Raw genomic sequence first — 27010 nt, 5'->3', positions numbered from 1 at the left:
AGGAGTATGGTAGTTGCCCTGATAAACAAAACCCTATGTGTGAATTTGGTGCATGTGTTCACCCTGGTACTGCAGGGACACGGACCAGAAGCAGATGCCTTTTACGTGGATCACTAGAGCAAGACTTGTTATTGCGGGTTTTCCTTTGTGTGTAGGGAAAAGAAAGCAAGGTTAGAGGGGAGAAGGCAAGGCAGGGGGGGTCGCGTGTAGAGGAAGGATAAGGAAAGGACCGAATCCAGGAAGAAGAATTGTAGAAAGAAAGATAGATCAGGAAAGAGAAAATATAGATTGGCCAGGTGGTGGCTTGGCCAGCCCAAACCCCACCCAGCTAAGTAGGGGAGAGAGGAAATATGAAAGGGTACCTGGGGTGGGGACTAGGATAAGTAGAACCAAGCGGTAGCCACGGGTCAGGGGAGGAGGAAGCGTGGAAAAGCGAGCAATGGGACTAACTTACTGGGTGCCCGGCAGCGGGGATTGGTGGAAGGTGTACCGAGGGTCCCATACCTTATGGAAATTGGATGTGATAGGCTTGTGATATATTTCCTTGACACTATATACCAGACTCGTGAGACAACTACTTCGAGGCACGGGGCGAGGGGACTTCCAATCTTTCTCTGTAGGCGAGCTGCAGAACAGACATGTTTTACCAGCTTGTCACCATGTATAGTGAGGAGCAAAGTATCATGACCAGCGGGTCAGGTGGCACATCGTGCCCAGATTCTGGGTACGGAGGTTAGACACCTGGAGCCAGAGAGTGGAAATGAGGGGACGCTGCCACCATGTATGGAAGTATGCATTTTCCTTGATGGAAGCATTAATGGATACCTTGGTGATTCTGAGCCTGAGCCATGACCAACCCTCCTTGTCCAGATTTTTTGGAACGTCAGATTCCCACACGGCCTCAAACGACTCCAAGGGTGTGTCGGCAGGTGACAGGATAGAATGATACATGAGTGATGTCAGACTAGGGAGTCTGAATGAATCCCCTAGTTTGTAAGTAAGTGAAATGCAAAGATGGGGGAAGGCTGGAATTGTTTTTGAAGGTGATGGGAAGGTCCTGGATTCTCATTATTCATATCATTTTACCACAGTTTACTACTGCCTACAGGTATTGCAGGACTGGTCTTGTCCCTAAGGTCTAGCTCAGGTTTAATGCATCTCTACAGTTTGAACATAGTATTCTATTTTCTGCACAAAATTTTTCATATAAACTCTCCAGATGGTCCCCCTTTAATTAAGCTCTAATATACCTACATTTGGCACATGAACCCAGCACATAGACGCCGATAGACAGGAGAAAAACTACAGGATATGTAGAATTGGTATTAAATGTTTAAATGTATTTTATTGATATAATACTTTCTTGTACCTGTTGATGGCTTTCTGGATCATTTATATGTTGTAAAAATAGTATGAAAATCTTTCTACAAACAGGAAGTTGCTGTGATATTCTGTAGCTGATAAACAGGATACAGGAAGTTCAGCATTCTAGAGATAATAATGTAGTTGGATTTTCTGCCAGATAAATTGTTACTAAATTATTTATCAGCAGAGATAGTCCCAGCACTGTTCATAAATCACAGGAAAACAAATCCACTCACATAAATTACAATTTTATATTAATACAATATTTCCGCCTGAGACCTTGATGCCAGCTAGAAGCAGAGGGACCCATATTCATATTACCACCGTGTATATAAATGTCACTAATGCTGTGGCTTATGTCTCTGTGGCACGGACGTAGTGCAGTTTTGTGAATGGAGATGTATCATTTTCAAAACCTTTTGTGTTTTTAATCTACGCAATATTCTGTCATCATTTCAATAATGTTTTATGAGGAGGAACCGGGAGGGCCTTTAAACTCTGCAGCTAGTAAGTCGTGATTTGGTGTAGATAAGAAACTCAAGCAGGAAGCAGAGGTGGTTCAGAAAGAAGAGAAAGTGAGGACTAACGGCAGTTGTGGTTCATGACATTTAGGTTTGAGTTGAAACGACTTCTGGGGCTGAGTTATCAGTAGATGAAAATACAGGCAAAAGTGCTGGTGAAGGCTTCATTGTACTATTACGGCTACAGTACTTGTACCACCGCAATTCCTGTTCTGTTCTCACCATCTCAGGATCACTATCACTGATTAATATGTACGTGTGAAGGTTTTAAAATATTTATATTTGTGTTAATGCATAAGCGCATGGACTGGCTTGGTGAAGCTAATTGTTAACCCTTGTCACTCCAGGCTAGTATCACCGACGGCAGTAGAATGTCACTCAGCTATCCCAGTGACAGTTGTTGTTTTTTTAGGTAAATTGCAACAATAAGCGATATATATTTGTTTTATAGCCGTTGCTAAAATATAAGTCATAGCGCCGAAGGGCGGGGCCTATTGATAAGTACTTGCCAATGTCCCTACATTGACACATTGTCAGTTGTCCTTGTCTAAAAAAAACTTGGGACAAAAATTGAAGTACAAGGTGCCTGATTCATTAAAGCATGCAAAACAAACGTAAATTGCGTATGTATTTTAAATGCATGTAATTCGGGCAGTTTTTTGTTTTTTTTGCATTTGTTCCCCCCTCCTAAAATATATTTATTAGGATGCTATTAATGTCTAATGTACATAAAATGCACTTTTACAGTTGCTCCTAATTGCAAACACATGTTCTAGCTGTATACACAGCCGTCATCACTAGTAATCAGCACTTACACCCGACCTGTAGCTGGTACACAGCCGTCATCACTAGTAATCAGCACTTACACCTGACCTGTAGCTGGTACACAGCCGTCATCACTAGTAATCAGCACTTACACCCGACCTGTAGCTGGTACACAGCCGTCATCACTAGTAATCAGCACTTACACCTGACCTGTAGCTGGTACACAGCCGTCATCACTAGTAATCAGCACTTACACCTGACCTGTAGCTGGTACACAGCCGTCATCACTAGTAATCAGCACTTACACCCGACCTGTAGCTGGTACACAGCCGTCATCACTAGTAATCAGCACTTACACCTGACCTGTAGCTGGTACACAGCCGTCATATCTAGTAATCAGCACTTACACCCGACCTGTAGCTGGAGCACAGCCGTCACCACTAGTAATCAGCACTTACACCCGACCTGTAGCTGGTACACAGCCGTCATCACTAGTAATCAGCACTTACACCTGACCTGTAGCTGGTACACAGCCGTCATCACTAGTAATCAGCACTTACACCCGACCTGTAGCTGGTACACAGCCGTCATCACTAGTAATCAGCACTTACACCTGACCTGTAGCTGGTACACAGCCGTCATCACTAGTAATCAGCACTTACACCTGACCTGTAGCTGGTACACAGCCGTCATCACTAGTAATCAGCACTTACACCTGACCTGTAGCTGGTACACAGCCGTCACCACTAGTAATCAGCACTTACACCTGACCTGTAGCTGGTAAACAGCCGTCATCACTAGTAATCAGCACTTACACCTGACCTGTAGCTGGTACACAGCCGTCACCACTAGTAATCAGCACTTACACCTGACCTGTAGCTGGTACACAGCCGTCATCACTAGTAATCAGCACTTACACCTGACCTGTAGCTGGTACACAGCCGTCATCACTAGTAATCAGCACTTACACCTGACCTGTAGCTGGTGCACAGCCGTCATCACTAGTAATCAGCACTTACACCTGACCTGTAGCTGGTACACAGCCGTCACCACTAGTAATCAGCACTTACACCTGACCTGTAGCTGGTGCACAGCCGTCACCACTAGTAATCAGCACTTACACCTGACCTGTAGCTGGTACACAGCCGTCACCACTAGTAATCAGCACTTACACCTGACCTGTAGCTGGTACACAGCCGTCATCACTAGTAATCAGCACTTACACCCGACCTGTAGCTGGTACACAGCCGTCACCACTAGTAATCAGCACTTACACCTGACCTGTAGCTGGTACACAGCCGTCATCACTAGTAATCAGCACTTACACCTGACCTGTAGCTGGTACACAGCCGTCATCACTAGTAATCAGCACTTACACCTGACCTGTAGCTGGTACACAGCCGTCACCACTAGTAATCAGCACTTACACCCGACCTGTAGCTGGTGCACAGCCGTCATCACTAGTAATCAGCACTTACACCTGACCTGTAGCTGGTACACAGCCGTCACCACTAGTAATCAGCACTTACACCTGACCTGTAGCTGGAGCACAGCCGTCACCACTAGTAATCAGCACTTACACCTGACCTGTAGCTGGTACACAGCCGTCACCACTAGTAATCAGCACTTACACCTGACCTGTAGCTGGTACACAGCCGTCACCACTAGTAATCAGCACTTACACCTGACCTGTAGCTGGTACACAGCCGTCACCACTAGTAATCAGCACTTACACCCGACCTGTAGCTGGTGCACAGCCGTCACCACTAGTAATCAGCACTTACACCTGACCTGTAGCTGGTGCACAGCCGTCACCACTAGTAATCAGCACTTACACCTGACCTGTAGCTGGTACACAGCCGTCATCACTAGTAATCAGCACTTACACCTGACCTGTAGCTGGTACACAGCCGTCATCACTAGTAATCAGCACTTACACCTGACCTGTAGCTGGTACACAGCCGTCACCACTAGTAATCAGCACTTACACCTGACCTGTAGCTGGTACACAGCCGTCACCACTAGTAATCAGCACTTACACCCGACCTGTAGCTGGTACACAGCCGTCACCACTAGTAATCAGCACTTACACCTGACCTGTAGCTGGTACACAGCCGTCACCACTAGTAATCAGCACTTACACCTGACCTGTAGCTGGTACACAGCCGTCATCACTAGTAATCAGCACTTACACCTGACCTGTAGCTGGTACACAGCCGTCATCACTAGTAATCAGCACTTACACCTGACCTGTAGCTGGTACACAGCCGTCACCACTAGTAATCAGCACTTACACCTGACCTGTAGCTGGTACACAGCCGTCACCACTAGTAATCAGCACTTACACCCGACCTGTAGCTGGAGCACAGCCGTCATCACTAGTAATCAGCACTTACACCTGACCTGTAGCTGGTACACAGCCGTCACCACTAGTAATCAGCACTTACACCTGACCTGTAGCTGGTACACAGCCGTCATCACTAGTAATCAGCACTTACACCTGACCTGTAGCTGGTACACAGCCGTCACCACTAGTAATCAGCACTTACACCTGACCTGTAGCTGGTGCACAGCCGTCACCACTAGTAATCAGCACTTACACCTGACCTGTAGCTGGTACACAGCCGTCACCACTAGTAATCAGCACTTACACCTGACCTGTAGCTGAAGCACAGCCGTCATCACTAGTAATCAGCACTTACACCTGACCTGTAGCTGGTACACAGCCGTCATCACTAGTAATCAGCACTTACACCTGACCTGTAGCTGGTACACAGCCGTCATCACTAGTAATCAGCACTTACACCTGACCTGTAGCTGGTACACAGCCGTCACCACTAGTAATCAGCACTTACACCTGACCTGTAGCTGGTGCACAGCCGTCACCACTAGTAATCAGCACTTACACCTGACCTGTAGCTGGTACACAGCCGTCACCACTAGTAATCAGCACTTACACCTGACCTGTAGCTGGAGCACAGCCGTCATCACTAGTAATCAGCACTTACACCTGACCTGTAGCTGGTACACAGCCGTCATCACTAGTAATCAGCACTTACACCTGACCTGTAGCTGGTACACAGCCGTCACCACTAGTAATCAGCACTTACACCTGACCTGTAGCTGGTACACAGCCGTCACCACTAGTAATCAGCACTTACACCTGACCTGTAGCTGGTACACAGCCGTCATCACTAGTAATCAGCACTTACACCCGACCTGTAGCTGGTACACAGCCGTCACCACTAGTAATCAGCACTTACACCTGACCTGTAGCTGGTACACAGCCGTCGCCACTAGTAATCAGCACTTACACCTGACCTGTAGCTGGTACACAGCCGTCACCACTAGTAATCAGCACTTACACCTGACCTGTAGCTGGTACACAGCCGTCACCACTAGTAATCAGCACTTACACCTGACCTGTAGCTGGTGCACAGCCGTCACCACTAGTAATCAGCACTTACACCTGACCTGTAGCTGATACACAGCCGTCACCACTAGTAATCAGCACTTACACCTGACCTGTAGCTGGTGCACAGCCGTCACCACTAGTAATCAGCACTTACACCTGACCTGTAGCTGGTACACAGCCGTCACCACTAGTAATCAGCACTTACACCTGACCTGTAGCTGGTGCACAGCCGTCATCACTAGTAATCAGCACTTACACCTGACCTGTAGCTGGTGCACAGCCGTCACCACTAGTAATCAGCACTTACACCTGACCTGTAGCTGGTGCACAGCCGTCACCACTAGTAATCAGCACTTACACCCGACCTGTAGCTGGTACACAGCCGTCACCACTAGTAATCAGCACTTACACCTGACCTGTAGCTGGTACACAGCCGTCACCACTAGTAATCAGCACTTACACCCGACCTGTAGCTGGTGCACAGCCGTCACCACTAGTAATCAGCACTTACACCTGACCTGTAGCTGGTGCACAGCCGTCATCACTAGTAATCAGCACTTACACCTGACCTGTAGCTGGTGCACAGCCGTCATCACTAGTAATCAGCACTTACACCTGACCTGTAGCTGGTGCACAGCCGTCACCACTAGTAATCAGCACTTACACCTGACCTGTAGCTGGAGCAGGTGATATGACAGAAACTCACATACCTGTGAGATGCCCAGAGCTTGAATTGGGCACTGCTGCTAAGCTTGAGCTTGGCACACCCTTACTGTACATTAGCTATGTGCCCAGTCCCCTCCCCGTTCTGACTCTGAAATTGTATGCTGTCGTAAGTGTCGTTTGCGCTCGAAGATTAATTGGACGTTGCTGCGTTCTCTGGCGTATGGTCCGGTTCTGGGGATTCACAGAGCGATTTTACACAGAATACGGCACCTATCTGGACTTACATTACTTAATGAATCTGGCCCAAGACGTGAGATTTAAACCACCAATTTAAAGTATTTACGACTTACTGGACAATAAGACAATTTTTAATAGATACAGTAAAAAAAATGTCTAAATCAAAAGTAATAAAAAAAATTCACAAGATTTTAAACAAAAAAAATTTAGTGAAAGGATTCCAGCGGACCTTATAGTATAATGTGGAAGGTTTCTAATTGTGTAAAAGGAAATGATAATTGCGTTAAACTCACTTTGGCTAATCAATAATAAATTTTGTGTTATAGCTGACATATAAGATTCAACAGATATGTACAAAAAAATGGCAAATGAAAAAATAACAACAAAAGCACTCCTAAAGTGATAGCAGGTGGCAGCCATGTTTAGATCACCTGATATCGCACCAGGTGAAAAAGATATGGAAACGTGGAAAAAGTGTGGTATATTAAAGACAATGCGGTTGAAAATGTGCAATATATTTGCCTACCAATTCGCAATAAAGGCAGGTTTATCAAATTACTGTGTTTCCTGAATAATCATCCCTCTTATATGGGGCAGGTGGCTTAAACCTGAGACAGGAGAACAAAACAGGACCCATCAATAGTGTAGTATCTTAACGTGCAGCTAAATATAGATCAAAATATATATGACATTTTTGTATGGTTTTGGAATGAATCTCATTAAGGCAATAAAACTTTTCACAATATTTTTATTGAAAACGTTTTTTAGAAGTAATGTTTAAAAATGTTGTTTTTTTCTGAATAAATATATACAGTACAGCATGAAAATCCAGAAAATATAACGGCATAAATCATTCAAGACACAACTTTATTACGCACTGCCAATCTGAAACATGGAAACCGTATAAGACATTCATGTATTACCAGGCAACTTCTGATGAAGTCTGACTTGTCCCTGCAGGAATTAATGTTTGCACAGGGCTCCATGAACATTTTTCATACTATATGGGGGCAAACTCTGGATTTTATTACCATTATACCTCAGAAATTATACAAGGGGGTATATTTACTAAACTGTGGGTTTGAAAAAGTGGAGATGTTGCCTATAGCAACCAATCAGATTCTATTTGTCATTTTGTAGAATGTACTAAATAAATAAATGATATCTAGAATCTGATTGGTTGCTATAGGCAACATCACTTTTTCAAACCCGCAGTTTAGTAAATATACCCTCAGAAATGCTGAATTATGTTATTGCGAATTTGTTGGTAAACAGAAAACGGTAACTTTTTTGTCTTATGAAGAAAAATATAAGCGCAACTGTAATAGGTACCGTACACTTGGGCAGATAATAATATACTAAGTAGTGAAAATATATCGTGGTTGTTATAATTATAGAAAAATAATGCATATTGACTTAAGAAATGTGTCCTTTTTTTTTATTATTGGAACCCCGAAATCACCTCAAAGGTTTTGTGGTTTTATATTAGAATGTAGTCCTGTAGGGAAGAGTGCAGTGAGGTCAGTGATGTCGGCAGACAATAACATCTATCTGCATGCATGATGAATTGTATTTATTCTACCAGGTAGTTTTCTCTTGTAGGAATGGTTATATACCTTACATATTCATCACTGTGGTATAGATCCATTCCAGTCCTCAGCCTTAATGCATGGCAGTCATTTATCTCTCCTTTAGCAAAGGTCGATACAGAGAGTCGCAATAAACCAGAGCAGGAGAGGTGATTGGTTGGAGCTGAGGATTACTTGTAGAAATGATAGATAACTGTGGGTAACCTGAGGACACGAGACGGCTCTATCCAGGTTTAACCTATCACCATAATTAGCAGTGACCTATCATTGTCTGCCTTTATGAAGTCATATAAATCATTATCTGGCTCTTCCGAGCTGTGAGCAATAATCAGATCTTGCATCGATGTCATTACTGCTCTCACTGTCTCTATTTATGCTGTAGAGTCTCCCTCAGTGTCCATCTGTATAGAAGGAGAAAGAATTGGATGCTCCGAAACACTGAGATCAGACTCCTGGAGGAGTGATATACTTACACTCTTCCATGTACTGTGAAATCAGCTGGCTCAGTGGTTATGATCCCTCTGATCCGTTTTCATTTCAATCGGTGGAAATTGATTCCAGTAACTGTTTTGTTTTTTGTGATGAAAACAAACATTAAGGGTCATTTAGGAGCATCAAAAAACGTAGGCCATTATACACTTATAGGCAAATGTCCCTATTTTTGCTGTACAGTGCTGATATGAGGGCAGTATTCCACCATCCAATCAGTCGGCATGTTTGTCTCGACTCGCAGGAAGTTGGGAGGCGTGTCCCCGCTCAACAAGATGCCCCTGATGTGTGAGGCAGTTCCAGGGTGTATTTTGGGGAGGAGAGGAGGTTTGGGAGCGATCACCTAGCACTTGAAGGACGTGCCCTTAATGTTATACCATCTGCCCCCCCTCCATTTGAAGAATGCATAGCCCCATCCCGATTTAGCGATGTCAATTATTGGGAGGTATGTTATACAACTAGCGCATTTTAAGATCCATGTGGACTCCAAGCTGAGAGTTTTCTGGCGGGTTTGAAAAATGGAGATGTTGCCTTTAGCAACCAATCAGATTCCACCTATCATTTTGTAGAATGTACTAAATAAATGATAACTAGAATCTGATTGGTTTGTCAAACCCGCTGGAAAACTCTCAGCTTAATACAGTACCCCCTGGTCTTTTGGAAACACCTAAAAATTAATCGGCGCCGGGCTTTGCGGATTTTGTGGTGGAAAGAGGAAATTGGCACCTGAAGGTCCAACCTAATAAGACTTCAGGACCTACTTCACTCATTCAAACAGCTCTGTTTTCCTTCTAAAATGGTGCTCAGTTCATTTCAATTTATACCTTAAATTAATGATGAGAGAACATCGGGCCGCCTTTGATATATGTTGCAGTTATGTGTGTTTCAATATTTTTATGAAATTGCCGAAAATGTTTTATTCCATTTAAGTGAAAAATACGTCCTATAAAAATGATAGTACAAGGCGCAGAGGGACGGAAAATCAAGTCCTTACACCCCCACTTGTATCCTCTAGAGCAGTGTTGGCTAACATGTGACACTACAGGTGTTTGTGAAACTACAAGTCCCAGCATACCCTTCCAGCAATAAGCTGCTATATATTGGCAAAGCATGCTGGGACTTGTAGTTTCACAACACCTGGAGTGTCACAGGTTAGCCAACATTGCTCTAGAGCTCTCTCTCGTTTAAACGATCTTGTCCCACAAACCAGTTGTGTTGGTACATATATGGACACTCCTAGAACACTTCGGGAAGAGATGCCCTCAATCCACCCAATGCCTCTCTCCACATCTAGCGCATTTTAAGATCCACGTGCACTCCCCGGTCTTTGGGCAAAACACGCAAATCCCGCCATCTAAACCTGTGAATCCACTCGCTCACGTCACAAAAAAGATTCGCACCTTAATAAAGGATCCTTATTCAGTGGGTTTTATGGGATGATGAAACTTAATATAGCTACACGCACGTTTTTAAGATGCTGAAATCTATCCAAATAGTTTAGGTACCAGGCAATCATGTTACTGAAGTAGTGTATTAAAAATTTACATTATAATGTTACTAAGAATGAGTAATGAGCTGCCAATGTCTCATAATGTGCATAAAGAGGTTATGTACATCTTATAATACATGATCGTTAGCTAGATTCTCTTTGGATAACGATGATAATTATGTTTTGGACCTGATACAGAGATTACTCATTACTTGATTGTGAAACTCCCAGACCCATGTGGCTCATTGGGGACATTACTTATAGATGAAGTGTAGTGAGTTACTCTGATGAAACAATGTAGCGGGGGGGAAAGAACTACCTGTGTAACCCCTAAAGACAATGGATACAACCAACACACAAGGGGGGAGGGGGGGTGCTGGTTCTTCTCTATTCTCTTCAGAGAGGATCATATTCTACTTACGTAAATCATGTATATATTGTATATTTGTTATAAAAATGACTATTCTGGCTTCTACTAAGCCACGCCAATTTTTTAACGCAACATAACAGAGTGGCGGAAAAGACGGCAATGTTATAGAATATGGAGGACAAAGAAGGGTAATTCGAGAGACAAGAAAAGCCAAAATGTCCATCCCTCCTCTTTTATATCTCCCATGGGGTCCAAGGTCGCCCAGATGTCCTAGATGGGGCGATTTGACACCGATGTGGCCGACTCAAGTCCTGGATTTCTTGTGAGCAGCTGGTTGGATAGTGATGAATGACACAGAATTAAACACTATACCTATGAGTGCCCCTAGGTAGCACAGAACATGTGTAAGCAAGTACTATAGACCATAAAAACGCATTATGTATTTAAAAGTATACAAAAAAAAATATGTTTAACAATATTTTATTAATGATTATACTGATTAGAGTTTTTCATTTATGTTATAATATAATTTTTTGTATGCATGATGTGCCTTATATTACACATATGCATATACTGCAGTCTGTTGTGTGTATCAGAGCGCACTTCATCATCATCATCATCATCATATATTTATATAGCACCACTAATTGCGCAGCGCTGTACAGAGAACTCACTCACATCAGTCCCTGCCCCATTGGGGCTTATAGTCTAAATCCCCTAACATACACACACTCACACACACAGACACACAGAGACTAAGGGCAATTTAATAGCAGCCAATTAACCTACCAGTATGTTTTTGGAGTGTGGGAGGAAACAGGAGCACCCGGAGGAAACCCATGCAAACACGAGAGACATACAAACTCCACACAGATAAAGCCATGGTCGGGAATCGAACTCATGACCCCAGTGCTGTGAGGCAGAAGTGCTAACCACTGAGCCACCGTGCTGCACACATTTAAATGGAAACATATCTTGAGATCTGCTTGGATTTGAATACAGTCGGAACTATGCTCAATTTCCATTATTTTTATTATTTTTTTTTTAAAGTAAGTTGCGTCCCGATTTGAACCAGGCCCTGAATGTTTAAGGCAATATGAGGTCTATGCATCAAGGCACAACTGGCAAGTGTGCAAACTGGAATAAAAATGTGAGTTCTTGCTCCATGCAGCTGACAATTGTTTTTCACTCTCAAGGTAATTTGATGCATGTGGGAGAGACCAGATGAGACATAGGATTTACTGATACAGAAAATGGGCATAGAGCAAAGTCCTCCTCAGTGGTCCTGAGCGCCCTCATTTCGTCCAACTTACCCACGGGCTTGTGGAGAAAAATAGTGGCATTTGTGAGAAGCCCAAGCTTGCATCAGCTGATAGTTATGGCGACCATGCTAAGCATGGAGTAGTGGAGTTGGGTGTCTTCAGAACCTGTTGGATGGAGGAGCAGGGAGCCCTCTCCATCTGTAACAATGGAGCAGGGGACTCCTTTCGTCTCCATTTCAAAACCAAACTGGATTTTGGTAATAATTGGATAGTGAGATGTGAGGGTTTTTTCCAGAATTAGGCTATTGCTGCTTCGGCAGCGATTAGAATGTGGCCCTATATCTATGATGTTTTGGGATCTGTTCCGGATACAGGAGGGCCACTAGCGGAGAGGAGGTTAATGATATCTTGGTGACTTCATACAATAAGGTAAAAACTTTATTCACAGCGGCTGGATAGCAGGATATGTCTGAAATACGTGCAAAATGTCTCCACTCCTCTGCAGTTGCGCCAGCGAAACTCGAATTGGGCAGGACATCTTTTGTGCAATATTTCCAGATGGTTAGTGCATTTGGACATTTGGGGGTAAATGTATCAATATGCGGGTTCTTCAACACCCGCGTGTTCAGCCTCTTCCGCGATTAAATTTCAAGCGGCGCTGTATTGTAAAGGGAAGTTAACATATTGAGGTCCAATTCCCATTTGGACTGGGAGGATGCCTTGAGTAAGACTGGCTTGTGTGTTAAGTGTTGGTACCAGAAGGCAAGTCCACCTTTACCATCACCCTTGGTTAATTTAGCATGGATCAATGCCGTTGGTAATCCAAGAGGACATTGCTGTTGAATCAACGCATTGATCCAGTGTTGCAACTGCAGATATTTATAGAAATCCTGGGAAATGTGAAATTTCTCCTGTAATTGTGCAAAGGAGCAGATGTCGTCAGCCCTAAATAAATTGTTTAGTGAGGGGTTTCTCTTGACTGTCCACAGAGATAAGTTTAGGCATAAGTTTGTCCACTCCGTTTAATGAAAGGTTTCAATTGAAATCTTTGGTTAATCCAAGGGTTCTGTTCCATACTTTAGGGTTGAAGTTGGATGGATTTGGGTTAGAGTGATTTGGGGATCCAGATGAGATCTTCAATGGGGAAGGTAGAATTAGTTGACCCTTCTAGATCAACCTAGGGCTTGTGATGCAGTGGGCGTGCCCAGTCTCTGGTCTGTGAGATGATACATGCCTCTGGGTATTTGACTAAGTACAGGAGGGCGAGACCCCCTTGTTGCTTGGGCAAGATCATATGATTGAAGGTCAAGTGTAAAGGCTTGCCTCTCCAGATATATCTGAGTATGAGAGAGTGGAGTGTGTCAAAATACTTCTTTGAGGTGAGTTAGGGTATCATTCTAAAAACATACAATAGCTTGGGAAGCAGCATCTTTTTGAATATTGCCACCTCCCCAGCCAGGAGACCTAGTAGCGCATCCAGGAGGTAGACGACTTTGTGAGTTGCTTCCAACATTTGAAGGATTATTATTCCAAAATTTTAGATAAATATGAGATAGAACTCAACTTCCAAATATATCTATGGGTTTTATTTCAAATGGTTTAGATTATCTACAGGTATATTGATGGGCAGGGCTTCTGTTTTGGTAGTTATTTAATTTATAGTAGGAAGCTCTGGTCTGCTGTCTGGAATCTGGTGATCGGCAGCAATGCGGTTTCCGGAATGGTAATAAATAAGAGAAAGCGAAGTGTGAACAGGTCTAACTGTGGTTAGTTTCCCACAGATTCATTCCCCTGAAACTCGTAGATCATCTAAGGTGTTCCGCTAGGGGTTCTATGGCCAATATATAGATAGGGGGGTGACAAGGTGCACCTCTGTCTGGTGCCATTCGCAACGGAGAGAGAGGAAGCCATTGCTAAACACTCTGGCGGATGGGGCCGTTGGATTGGACCTAGGTTGCTTCATCCTATACTTTCTTATTGAGACGCATTTTGGGCCTTCCAGTTGCCCTTGTGTAGAGAGCACATTTCTGGGGACACTTTGTCCGATGTAACCAACTCTTCAAACACACAAAAGTGAGATATAATAAAGGCAGTTCTGGTGTGTCCTCATTCTCATGTTTATGTAAAGTCATCCAGGAGGCTAAACCGAGCAGCATTTTAGGATGAAAACTGAAACGTTTCATATGATGAAAGGGGTGGATGTAATGTGGCAGGAGGGTGGACTTTTGACGCAGCGCTTACACTTTTGCACAGCATTTCCTCCTCCATGTAGACATTTGCGCTCTCCTAGCAGAGGTGTCTCCCCAGTGTGTAGCATAGACTCGCAGCCAATATACACTGGGAGAACCACCTTGGTGGACAGCTGCCTAGCCAAGAGGTTTCATGCTGTGCATGACCTGCGCTTGTGCATGAGGCCCCCCCAGTGTTGTCACCTAGTCTGTGAGACAGCTGGTTGTGGATGTCGCCCAAGGGCAGCCAGCTAGCAAACCACCGAGATGAGAGAGAACTGGAAGCTACATAGTGATATCAGGTCCAGCCAGTCCTCCTTACCTATATCACAGTTCAAGCTCTTGACAAACTACAGTTGAGTTAGACACAGACTGGGAAACATAAAGACTCCAAGAGCCATCAGCGAGGAAACTTGCCCAGAGCTACAATCGTGTAAGAGATCATGCAAGAGCCGCTGGTATGAAGCTCTCATTATCCCAGCATACAGGCCCCAGAGCCAAGAGAGATCATCACACATTGCAGGCGGTAGGCTGCCATCTAATGGTCACTCTGCAGAATACGCAAGGGAGGCAGCTTTCCAAAATAAAAGTCCCCAGGCTCCCATAGTGAAAAGACCAAGCCACATGATCCACCAGCTTCTGAGACTGAGATACTGGCCAGATGCTAACACATTCCCACTTTATACCTCATACAGGACTCATCAGCCCCAAGGAGCTGGAGAATGAGAAGCGCTGACCAAGGGGTTGGATTCTTTTACTGCTGGACGAATTCTTACCAGTTGTTTTGCACAGGAACCAAATTATGTCTTTGAGTCAGTTTCTTGAGTAAATTCAATTTTGTATGTATAATCTTTTCCTTTTAATCACTTTCATTTTGTATATGAAATAAGTATAATGGTTGAGAGTATAAATAATAGGAACTTGAGGACTTGCACATAATAATATTAAACAATAATAACAAAGTGACAAATAATGAGTATCACAGGGTTACACACACTAGTTGGTAAACTTATTAAACCTTTGGGAAAGGAAAAGTGGATGTATTGTCCATAGCAACCAATCAGAATCCAGCTATCATTTATCTCGTACAGTCTAGGAAATGATAGCTAGAATCTGATTGGTTGCTATGGGCAACACCTCCACTTTTCCTTTCTAGAAGGTTTGATAGATCTACCCCTAGGTTTCCAAAAAGGAGATAATGGGGACCCTTAGGTTAAAGTACCCCTGTCACCTACTCACAGTGGAGGCAGCCATTTGTGTGATAAACCTACATTTGCTGAGGATGAATTCAGTCTACAATATGCTACCTCTGCTGTGTTTAGGACTTACAATGCTCTAGGGCCCGGGGGTGAGGGGCCTAGCCATACAAACATATAGAAGTACCGGCAATATACAGAAACCAAAACACAAACACAAAACAGTTAGCTTAAAAACTAACCAAATAGACCAAGCATGTGTCACTATGCAATGAGTATAGGAAGGTTATTTGTAATATTAAAAATGATGTAGTGTAATAATTTCTGTTCCTTGTCTGATGTGAAGAGATTTGCACTGTGGCGTTGGCAGTTATCTTTGGATGGTTAAATGTATAGGCTGCATTCTGAGTGATGTCACTGGTTCCTAGTGACTGGATAGGCTGCACTCTCAGTGATGTCACTGGTTCCTAGTGCCTGGATAGGCTGCATTCTCAGTGATGTCACTGGTTCCTAGTGACTTGATAGGCTGCATTCTCAGTGATGTCACTGGTTCCTAGTGACTGGATAGGCTGCATTCTCAGTGATGTCACTGGTTCCTAGTGACTGGATAGGCTGCATTCTGAGTGATGTCACTGGTTCCTAGTGACTGGATAGGTTGCATTCTGAGTGATGTCACTGGTTCCTAGTGACTGGATAGGTTGCATTCTGAGTGATGTCACTGGTTCCTAGTGACTGGATAGGCTGCACTCTCAGTGATGTCACTGGTTCCTAGTGACTGGACAGGCTGCACTCTCAGTGATGTCACTGGTTCCTAGTGACTGGATAGGCTGCACTCTCAGTGATGTCACTGGTTCCTAGTGACTGGATAGGCTGCATTCTCAGTGATGTCACTGGTTCCTAGTGACTGGATAGGCTGCATTCTCAGTGATGTCACTGGTTCCTATTGACTGGATAGGCTGCATTCTCAGTGATGTCACTGGTTCCTAGTGACTGGATAGACTGCACTCTCAGGGATGTCACTGGCTCCTAGTGACTGGATAGGCTGCATTCTCATTGATGTCACTGGTTCCTAGTGACTGGATAGGCTGCATTCTCAGTGATGTCACTGGTTCCTAGTGACTGGATAGGCTGCACTCTCAGTGATGTCACTGGATCCTAGTGACTGGATAGGCTGCACTCTCAGTGATGTCACTGGATCCTAGTGACTGGATAGGCTGCACTCTCAGTGATGTCACTGGATCCTAGTGACTGGATAGGCTGCATTCTCAGTGATGTCACTGGTTCCTAGTGACTGAATAGGCTGCATTCTTCGTGATGTCACTGCAAATGCCGCTATCTTGCTTCATAAATCAATGCATGTGGCAGATCCTAAGCCGCTATCAGGATTATGAGGACAGTTGGGAGTCTCCGAGTGACGCACATCCAATGCCACACGTACCAGCTGCGAGAAGCCCCTGTGTGTTTGGATGTGTTTTATTCCCTTTTTACATTCAAATATAATTTTTGCTGTCCACATGTAGACCGGTCACTGAGAGTTAAAACTTCACAGATGAAACCAAAGGAAAGGATCCATTTAAAATGAATTAGTGCTCAATGCTCCGAGTGTCTGTAGCAGTGTAGCGCTCTCTGCCCCAGAGATGTCCTTGTCTCTGTACCCAGCTAATGAACACAGTGACTGACATCCCAATATAGCAGGACCCGGCTCCTTCCCGCAAATTAAATCCCTGTTAAATGGGATATTTGCACAGATTTGGTTTTCTAGGAGAAATTGATAAATTGGATCTGCTTTGATAATGAGTTTTTTCCTCCGGTGCTGAGCCCGGGACAGAAAATCGCTGAGGCTGACAAATTTCAAGTTGTTATTCCATCTACCAATAGAGACTTTTTCCTGCATTTTTTATTTTATTACATGTTTAGAATGCTTAATGTAAACTGAGCAGACAAAGCAGATAAAAGGCTCAGTTTCCAAACGTAAAATATGGGGGTGCCCAATTACCTTTCGTTAGGTCTATTTGTTCCCCGAGTGTACACACACTTCCCGGTGCTCCTACTCAATATGCGTCTACATGTTGTGATTTCGCTGATATTTTGGATAATGAGCTGGATGAAAAGAGTAAAAATGTCTCATCTACTCCAACAGAATTCTACTGTACGACCCAACGCTTCATTCAACTAAGATTAGATTCCCCCTAAAATAGTGCTCTGTTTACCTTAATTTATTTCTTCAATTCTAGGAGTGAGGGGACATCAGGACAGTCCTTGTGACATGGGTCACTTTTGGGAAAGGTTTTAATGATATTTCTGGAAATACTTCTACAACTGCAATTTCACTCCTTACTCAAAAGGTCTACTTAGAAGTCTCAAACTAGACCTATAGAGAGGAGGTCGGGAACGGCAGACAAGGAGGGGGATTTAAAAACCTTTGCAGACAAGAAAAGGTAAATGGCCCCAGAGTTTGTGGCTTCAGATGGACTGCTATGCTAGATAAATGCAGTTGGAAATGATGGCCAGTGACCTTTGTGACCTTCATCCCTTGACCCCAGTGACAGTGACTTAGCAGCCAAATCTTATCCGATCCTGCCACAATTTTCACCTGTGGCTAGATGTCTATTTGCATCACATATCTCCATTACTGTGCCAAAATCTAGACAATCCGATTGCTGGGTTTAGTCACCGTGGCACTATGTCTGTGCCACACACAGCGGCATTGGGTTTAATCGCTGTATACTAGAGTAAATGAGCACGCTGATGGCTTTCAGGTCAGACAGTGACCGCACACAAAGGAAAGCTTTTCACTGTCTGAACCGACTTTTCCACTCTCCATATTTGAGTGCTTAGAACAATAAATTCTGGGATCAAAACTGGTGCAACATCTAATCAATCTTTTATGATGATGGGAGGACCAGGCTTTGGTGTAAACCACATGGAGTCCCAAGATCGATCCTGCCCAATGTCAGCATTGCAGGGTTCTGGAGTCTTGGTAATTGTGGGGGGCCTGCACACTTTGAGGGTAATTCTTATAGTGGAGGAAGCAGGAAGTGGAGGGAGGTCATCATTTTAAAGTCAATTTACCTCCACATCCCTTTTATCAGAGGGGAACAATCTTCCAGGAACTGATCACTTCAACATTTGATAGTTCACCATCTAAAATCTACTGGTCCACATCACAAGGCAGCTTTGTCCTTTATTACATGTATACAGTGTCGGATTCACTCACACAGACAATGGCCATGAAGTAGGCTTGGTCAACAGCGCCATCAAGTGGCAGGCCAAGAGTATGTCATCCACATTATAGCAGCTTGAGAGAACAGTGACATTATTATTATTATTATCTTTAGTTTATAAGGCGCCACAAAGGGTCCGCAGCGCCGTACATACCATACCAAAAACAGTGAGACATGATACAGAAAACAAAAATGAACAAAAATATATACACAGACACAGGTAACATGGTAAAGCAAATCAAATTATTACTGGGACAATGAGTGAAAGTGATGGTAGAAATCAGCGAGAAGAAGGCCGAAGCTTAAGAAAACAGGGCTAGGGAAGCAGGCCAAGAGGTACAGGGGGTGATGGAATAGTAGAAGGAGCACACAAGGAAAGAGGGCCCTGCTCCTGAGAGCTTACATCCTAAAGGAAAGGGGAGACACAAATAGGGTGGTACTAACTGGGAGAGAGAGAGTTAGGAAGAGGACTGATAGACTTGTATAAAGAAATGAGTTTTAAGGGCACGCTTGAAGCCTTTGAGAGTAGATGCTAACCTGATGGAACGCGGAAGATCGTTCCACAGCTGGGGACAGTGGCGGATCCAGGGGAGGCGATCGCCCCTCCTACCAGGGGCTTGCTGCCGACAGCTGCACACTGTGCAGGTCCGTTCAGCAGTGACAGTGTGCTGCCCGGCTGCTTTGATTGTGTTTTAAACACAATCAGAGCAGCAGGGCTGCACACTGCCACTGCTGAACGGACCTGCACATACTGTGCAGCCGCCGGCAGCCTTAAACATCAGAAAGGGGACGGGGCCTAAATCGCCCCGGGTAGGACAAATGTCTAGATCCGCTCCTGGCTGGGGAACAGCCCGGACAAAGTCCTGGAGACGGGAGTGAGAAGAGGTGATCAGTGAGGCGGCGTTCAGAGGCAGAGCGGAGGGGGCGGCTAGGAGTGTAGGTAGAGATAACACTGGAGATGTAGGGAGGGGAGGATTGATTAAGAGCTTTAAAGGTGAGGGTGAGGAGTTTAAATTTAATTCTGTAGGGTATGGAGAGCCAATGTAGTGACTGTTGGAGGGAGACAGCAGAGATAGAGCGGCGGGAGAGAAAAATGAGCAGCAACATTGAGGATAGACTTAAGAGGGTCAAGGTGAGAATCAGGTAGGCCAGAGAGAAGGAGGTTACAGTAGTCAAGGCAAGAGATTACAAGCGAGTGAACAAGGGTTTTCGTAGCTTCCGTGGTGAGAAAGGGGCAAATTTTGGATATATTCCGAAGGTGGAAGTAGCAGGATTTTGACAGGGACAGAATGTGAGGCTTGAAGGAGAGGGAGGAATCAAGGATGACCCCAAGGCATCGGACTTGAGGGACAGAAACGAAGGTAGTGTTATTAACAGAAATAGAAAGGGGGAGTGGGAGAGTCCTGGAAGGGGGGGAAGACGATAAGTTCAGTTTTGGAAATATTGAGTTCAAGGAAGTGTTGGGACATCCAAGATGAGATGGCCGAGCGACAGCAGGAGACACAAGACAGAAAGGAAGGGGAGAGGTCAGGGGATGAAAGATAGATTTGGGTACCATCAGCATAGATGTGGTACTGGAGGCCAAAAGAGCGGATGAGGACACCAAGGGAGGAGGTGTAGAGGGAGAAAAGCAGGGGGCCAAGAAAGGAACCTTGGGGAACGCTAACAGGCAAGGGAAGAGGGGGGGGATGTGGAGTCATGTGTAGAGACTGAGAAGGAGCGGTTGGTGAGGTAAGAGGAAAACCAGGAGAGGACAGTGTTACAGGGGCCTATAGAATTGAGAGTTTGAAAAAGAGTGCGTGGTCAACGGTATCGAAGGCAGCAGAGAGGTCAAGAAGGATAAGAAGGAAGTAGTGTCTTTTGGATTTAGCGAGGAGAAGGTCATAAGTGACCTTAGTGAGGGCAGTTTCAGTGGAGTGGAGGGGGCGAAAACCGGATTGGATCTGGTCAAGGAGTGAGAAGAGAGAAAGGAGGTGAGACAGTTGTAGACAACCAGATTCAAGGAGTTTGGAGGCAAAAGGAAGAAGTGAAATAGGGCGGTAATTAGAGAGAGAGGCGGGATCAAGGAACAGTTTCTTGAGTATGGGGGAGACAAGAGCATTTTTAAATGAGGAGATGAAGATTCCAGAGGAGAGGGATAGGTTGAGGAGGTGGACAAGGTGGGAACAGGCTTCAACAGAGAGGGAGCGGAGGAGGTGGGAAGGGATTGGGGCATGTGGAGGGGGTAGAGAAAGAGAGAAGGGTGTGGATTTCATCTGCAGATACCAGAGTGAAGGAAGAGGAGGGTGAGCTAGCAAGAGGGGAGGGGACGGGAGAAAGGAGATAGCAGCTGCAGAGGAGGGTGAGAAGGGGGACAGAGGGGGCATGGAGGGGGGAGAGGGTGGGGTAAGAAGGGACAGCTGAGAGATGTCATGACGTATAGACTCAATTTTGGAGGTGAAGTGTGTAGCAAAGTCGACGGCAGAGAGCGTGGGGGGGGGGTGAGGGGAGAGGAGGGAGTTGAAGGTGGCAAAAAGCCGACTGGGGGGGGGGGGGGTTGGAGGATTGGGAAGAAATGAGAGCTTTAAAGAAGGATTGTTTAGAGAGCGATAGGGCCGAACTGTAAGAGGCAAGTATGAACTTGAAGTGGAGGAAGTCGGCATGAGTGCATGACTTTCTCCAGAGCCGTTCTGCACTGCGAGAGCAGAACGGACATTAAACATGAGGCATTTCCGTGTTGTTCAAATTATTATTTTTTTCATGCCTCTATTTTATAATAAAACAATAATAATAAAAACAAACTTTGATGTTCTAGCCATTCATGGTTAAGGAAAAAGTAAAAAAAAATCATTATACTATAGTTTGTTTCTTGTAGCATTTTTTATTTATTTATTTAAATTTGTGTGTGTTGGGCCAGAGTATAGGAGAGTAATGCAATGTAGTGTACCTGTGGCTCTCCAGGTTTTGTGGAACTACAAACCCCAGCATTACTAGACTTGTAGTTTGACAATAGCAGGGGAGTCACAGGGTACTATCAGTTGTATACTATGATGCCTCCTCTTCCCCCTTTTGGCTCAAGAATAGGAGGTCAGCTCTGGGTTTTGTTTGTTATTTTTGTAAGAAAGATTTTTCAAAAGGGGGATTGTGTGTAGTTGTTTATCTGAGATTTATTGATGTAAGAGATAAGGGTGTGGTTATTTTTAACTTACCTTTTATGGTATAATGGACAGGAGTCTTGCAGACTTTAGTTCATGATGCAGAGATCACAGTGTTGGCGAGATTAGGACCTTGCTAAGCGGTTAGTGGACCTCCCCCAGCCTTGCAATCCGCAACACATGCCCCATGCGAATACTTAATATTTAAATAGATAACCCCTGACCTATGCAAAAAAGCATCATATTTAACCAAAAATATTAAAATTCAATAAAATACATATGACAAATTATTTTAAGTTATATGAATAATAATCTCGGGTAGGGAGTTTACAAGTGCAAGATAGAGATATTCTAACATCTTATAATAATAAACATGGACATAACAAATTGAGCGATGTACTAGTTATTCCACAAATATATTAAAAATAATAGAATTGTTACTACCATGTGGAATGAAGGTATTTAAGGTAAACATCCAATAGATCTCCTGTTTTTGTAAACAAGCCTATCTATCTCCTCTATCACCTAGAGGAATTATCTCCATGCCATAAAATTTGAGACAAACTGGTTTTGCGTTGTGGTATTTAAAAAAATAGCAGAATTCTGGCGTAATCCCCTGATGCAAATACTACCCAGACTCCTTAGGAGATGCAGCTGGACAGCCTGGCTTAAATTAAGTCACTGTCTATTTCCATTTGTTGTGATTGCTTATCATCCCCTGACCTGAAAGACAACACCCATGATTCCAGCTAAGTAAATGACCATTGGACACCACAATTCCATTCTTACTGGACCCGGGTAGCAGGTGTTGGCCTGCCAAAAGCAGAAAGACCCTGGAGCAAGGCGCTGCCTGCTATTAGGGGTGATGTGGGTAATATGACCATGGGATGTGCACAGAGACTACTGGGATTAAATTCTAACCACTTTGAGACTTTAAATCCGGGGGGGGGGGGGGGGTCTTCGGTTAGTTAGTTGGTGGTTGTTTTTGTGGCCCTTATAGGTTATATGTACTTTTATTATTTCAGAAGATTGTTGTGTTATTTGCTGTGAACTTTCTGGATGTTAAAATACTTTACTGTCTTTATTTTTAATCTCAGTTTGAGTAAAGATTCCTACTATGTGCTAGTACCTAATCTCTCTCTTCTGAAGTCCCTAATAGGGAGTCTGGGACATTATTCAAGCATAACTGATTGGAAATATCTCAAATGAGGCCTCAGGATAGTCCTTTACCCTGGTAACCTCTGGGAGAGGTTGGGGATGGTGTACAGGTGTCAGCCCCCTCCCTACCCTAGAGGCACCAGTGCTTCATTGACCAGACTAGGAGCTTATCATCATTATACTGGGGATCCCATGCTGCTGGTAATCACACTCCTATAATAAGAGCCAGGCTCATCTAGCTCTGGAGTTGGTTATTGTATAGGAGTATATATGTATCTAAAAAAACAAAAAAAAAAACGTTTTTGTGTTCCTGTCATGGCTGCAAGAGTGTAATCCCAGTCCATATCGCTGGACCATCCAACCAATTACAGACTTGGGAGATGTTTCAGACCATGTACCAGATTAGTGGCCGGTTGAACCATTACGATGGTCTGTCTAGGAGTCTCTCTGAGCCAAGTGTATACAGAAAATGCATTGTAAAGTACAAATATTTGTTCTAAACGTTCCCCTGTTATTGGCAATGCAATCAAGAACAAGAGATTTTTTTTTTAATAAAATGCATATTGCATTAAATAGGTACAGAAGGATCTATGCAGATGTACTACATGCATATTTATAAACCTGAACACAGGTGTAACCAGCATGTTTACTGCACATGCAAAAGTATAACTCATGGGAAAGACAGTGGCTCAGTGGTTACCACTTCTGCCTCACAGCACTGGGGTCATGAGTTCGATTGCCAACCATGGCCTTATCTGTGAGGAGTTTGTGTGTTCTCCCTGTGTTTGTGTGGGTTTCCTTCCACACTCCAAAAACATACTGGTAGTTTAATTGGCTGCTAACAAATTGACCCTTGTCTGTGTGTATATGTTAGGGAATTTAGACTGTAAGCTCCAATGGTGCAGGGAGTCATCTGAATGAGTTCTCTGTACAGCGCTGCAGAATTGGTGGCGCTATATAAACAATGATGAACCTGCATCTCCAATAACCCGGTGACTTTTGGCCGTGTATTAAGCTGGAATTCTTTGCATGTTGCTATGTTCTACGTGTGGTGAAACTGGACCCACCAGGCTGTTAATTATTCTTCTGCTTTGTAGCCAGTTTTACAGCATTCTTATGATGTCATTGCTCTTTGTTCTCAGTAACGGCTCCGTCAAAGCTATAATCTAAAGTAAACAGGTGGAGCCCAGTGCAATCCTATTGGGGCCGGCGCACGCTGCGTTTTACTGTATCTCCCATCCTATTATTACTTTATCACAGCAGCAGAACCCTTTTCTTACACTTCATTGTTGCAATCGATGGGGGTGGACTAAGACCTAATATGCATTTTCAATCTCTATGAAAATGTAGTGTACCTACAAAACACAACAAAATAAAACCAGGAAGAAATACATGTATATAAAACACAGTAAAAACAGTTCACAAGGGAAAAAAAAACAAAGAAAAAAAACCCAGTGTAAAGATTAATGATAAAATTAAAATACCAGTAGTACATCAAAGACTACACTAATTATATATATATATATATATATATATATATTACACATACATACACACACATATATATATATATATATATATACACACACACAATTTTTCTTTAATTGATGATTGTGACCCTTTAAGTCGCTAAATGACGATGTTATTATGTAAAAATTAAAACTTAAAAAAACCCACTGAACCCATTGTATTTCCAGTCCAAGCAGCAATAGAAGATTGAACGTATTTCATATAACATCTTCATAAAATAAACCACACACATACTTGCACTCCGGCCTCTCTCCCATCCTTCTAGCCAAGTGGTCTGCAGAGTTTTAATAAAATAAATGTATTTCAAACATAAATTGCATTGATAAAATCACAGCCAGTCAAGCTCCAGCGATATTAATGAACATAACTTGCAATTAATAGGTTGACAGAAACAACACTAAGGGCTATAGTTTGTAGCAACCATCAGATCGCTGCTTTCATTACTTGCACTAGACTGATTGGACTGGGTCACTGATTGGTCGCTACGAGTTACAGAACGTTGAGAAATCTACACCCTGTTAAGTGCGCAGCGTAATTGCTTTATTGTACACCTACACTCACACCTCACAATTAGCATCTATTCCATGAACATATCACATTTATATTGGTGAGAATGAGATCACAAACACACAGGCCTGTAAGGGGGCAAAAGCTGAGTCATTTACAAAAAAAAGTCTATAATGTCAAGTATCCAAAGATCCGTGAAGCATCCTAAAATGGGCATCCACTAACTCCTCTATCTAGCTATACATTTGTTTTTCAAGTTGACTGACTGAAAAGGCCTCACCCTTATAATCAAACTGGCTGAAATTCCTGATTGTGATGCTCTTGTTTGTGATTCTTAAACATATTAAAACCAAACAATAAAATGTTGACCGTTCAAACGTAAAAGGCTATATTTTATAATGTATGCAAGAGTTGTTTTTAAAAAAAATAAAAATCAAGCAGAGAGAAACCTTTGCATCTTGCTACCATCTAAAGATTTTGATTCGGAGCTGAACTGGTTTGAGAATCATTTTTAAACAAGTTTGAGCTTCTCTAGAACAAGAATATTCGGCCTAATTTGCAACACATCTTAATTCTAGGTCAGGAAAAGGTCCACAGCGCAAGTCATCAAAGAACGGCTATTATGTTAAATATTTGTTAACATAAGATTGTACTATTGAGTCATTTGCTATGTGAAAGAAATAGAACTTTAGGATACAAAGGGTAAAATTTGTGTCCATATTTAATTAAAACACTTACACTATGTGCTACTTTGCTGAATGTGGGTTGGAGTATTATGGACACAGATAAAACATTTAATCATTACATTAACTTTCGCCATTATAAATTTCACGCCCCGCTTTACAAAGCAGACTGCCTGGTAAATGTTTTCAGTCTGCGTCATCCGAATGCCTCCATGACTACAAACAACGGAATGTATTAAAAAAAAAAAAAAAGTATGTTAAGAATGTAAAACTGTAGCGGTGAGTTTAACAAATATTTAGTAGTGAAATAGCACTGAATTTATATACACACACACATATATATATATATATATATATATATATATATATATATATATATATATATATATATATATAAGCCTAGCGGCGTGTGTTTGTGTGTGGAAAAAACTATTTTCTCAGAAAGGGCTCATCCAATTGACGTGAAATTTGGTACACTGACATTATTTGACAGAAAAATTATAATAGTGAAGTCAGTTAACTTCCATCATCCCCCCTTCCCCCCGTGGGAGGGGTAGTAAAAGCTAAATTTACCAGTTGAGGGCTCAAACTCTTGACCATGTGGGTATTTATTTACCAGAGCCTGTGTTTGATTATGGACAATTGTATGTCGCATTTTCACGAGTACGGAGAAGCAGTGATGTGAAAGTGCAGGTTATGAATATTGCCCTTCAAGGAAGACTGATTGAGCAAAGCGATAAGGTGTTTAGCAGAAACGTTGTGTATCGAGAGGTTTTAGAACAGTAAGACGGTGGAGATTAAGGATGTGGCGATGAAGAAGAATGATGAGGTGGTGACATGTAGACAAAACCACGTTAATAAGGGCGCTTACGTCGGGAAGTAACACTCTTCCCCTGAGGAGGCCTGGCCTAGCCCAGCCCCAAATGCATGACAAGAACCTTTTTAACACCTTAAGTAGCTTGATTTGACTAGAATGCATGAGTATCATGCACGGGTTAACTTGTGTGTGTGTAATTATATATATATATATATATATATATATATATATATATATGTATGAGAGAGAAATTGCCGAGTAGGTTTAGCATAAAGTATTGCGATGGGTCTTCACAGGACATAAAGGTTGAAAAGTTATCAGACTGATACAGAGAATGCTCCGAGACTCGCACGAAACGGACAATA

General features: G+C 43.2%; 1 protein-coding gene across 3 annotated transcripts in view; it reads left to right on the top strand.

Annotated features, from left to right (window-relative positions):
* The window catches only part of LOC142101343 (uncharacterized), a 196831-nt gene that overhangs the window by 11368 nt on the left and 158453 nt on the right, over window positions 1-27010 (top strand). The window lies entirely within an intron of this gene.

This window comes from Mixophyes fleayi, chromosome 9, assembly GCF_038048845.1.
Source record: "Mixophyes fleayi isolate aMixFle1 chromosome 9, aMixFle1.hap1, whole genome shotgun sequence".
NCBI classification, from domain to species: domain Eukaryota; kingdom Metazoa; phylum Chordata; class Amphibia; order Anura; family Limnodynastidae; genus Mixophyes; species Mixophyes fleayi.
The sequence above is the reverse complement of the archived record's forward strand: the minus strand, read 5'-3'. Positions and strand labels throughout refer to the sequence as shown.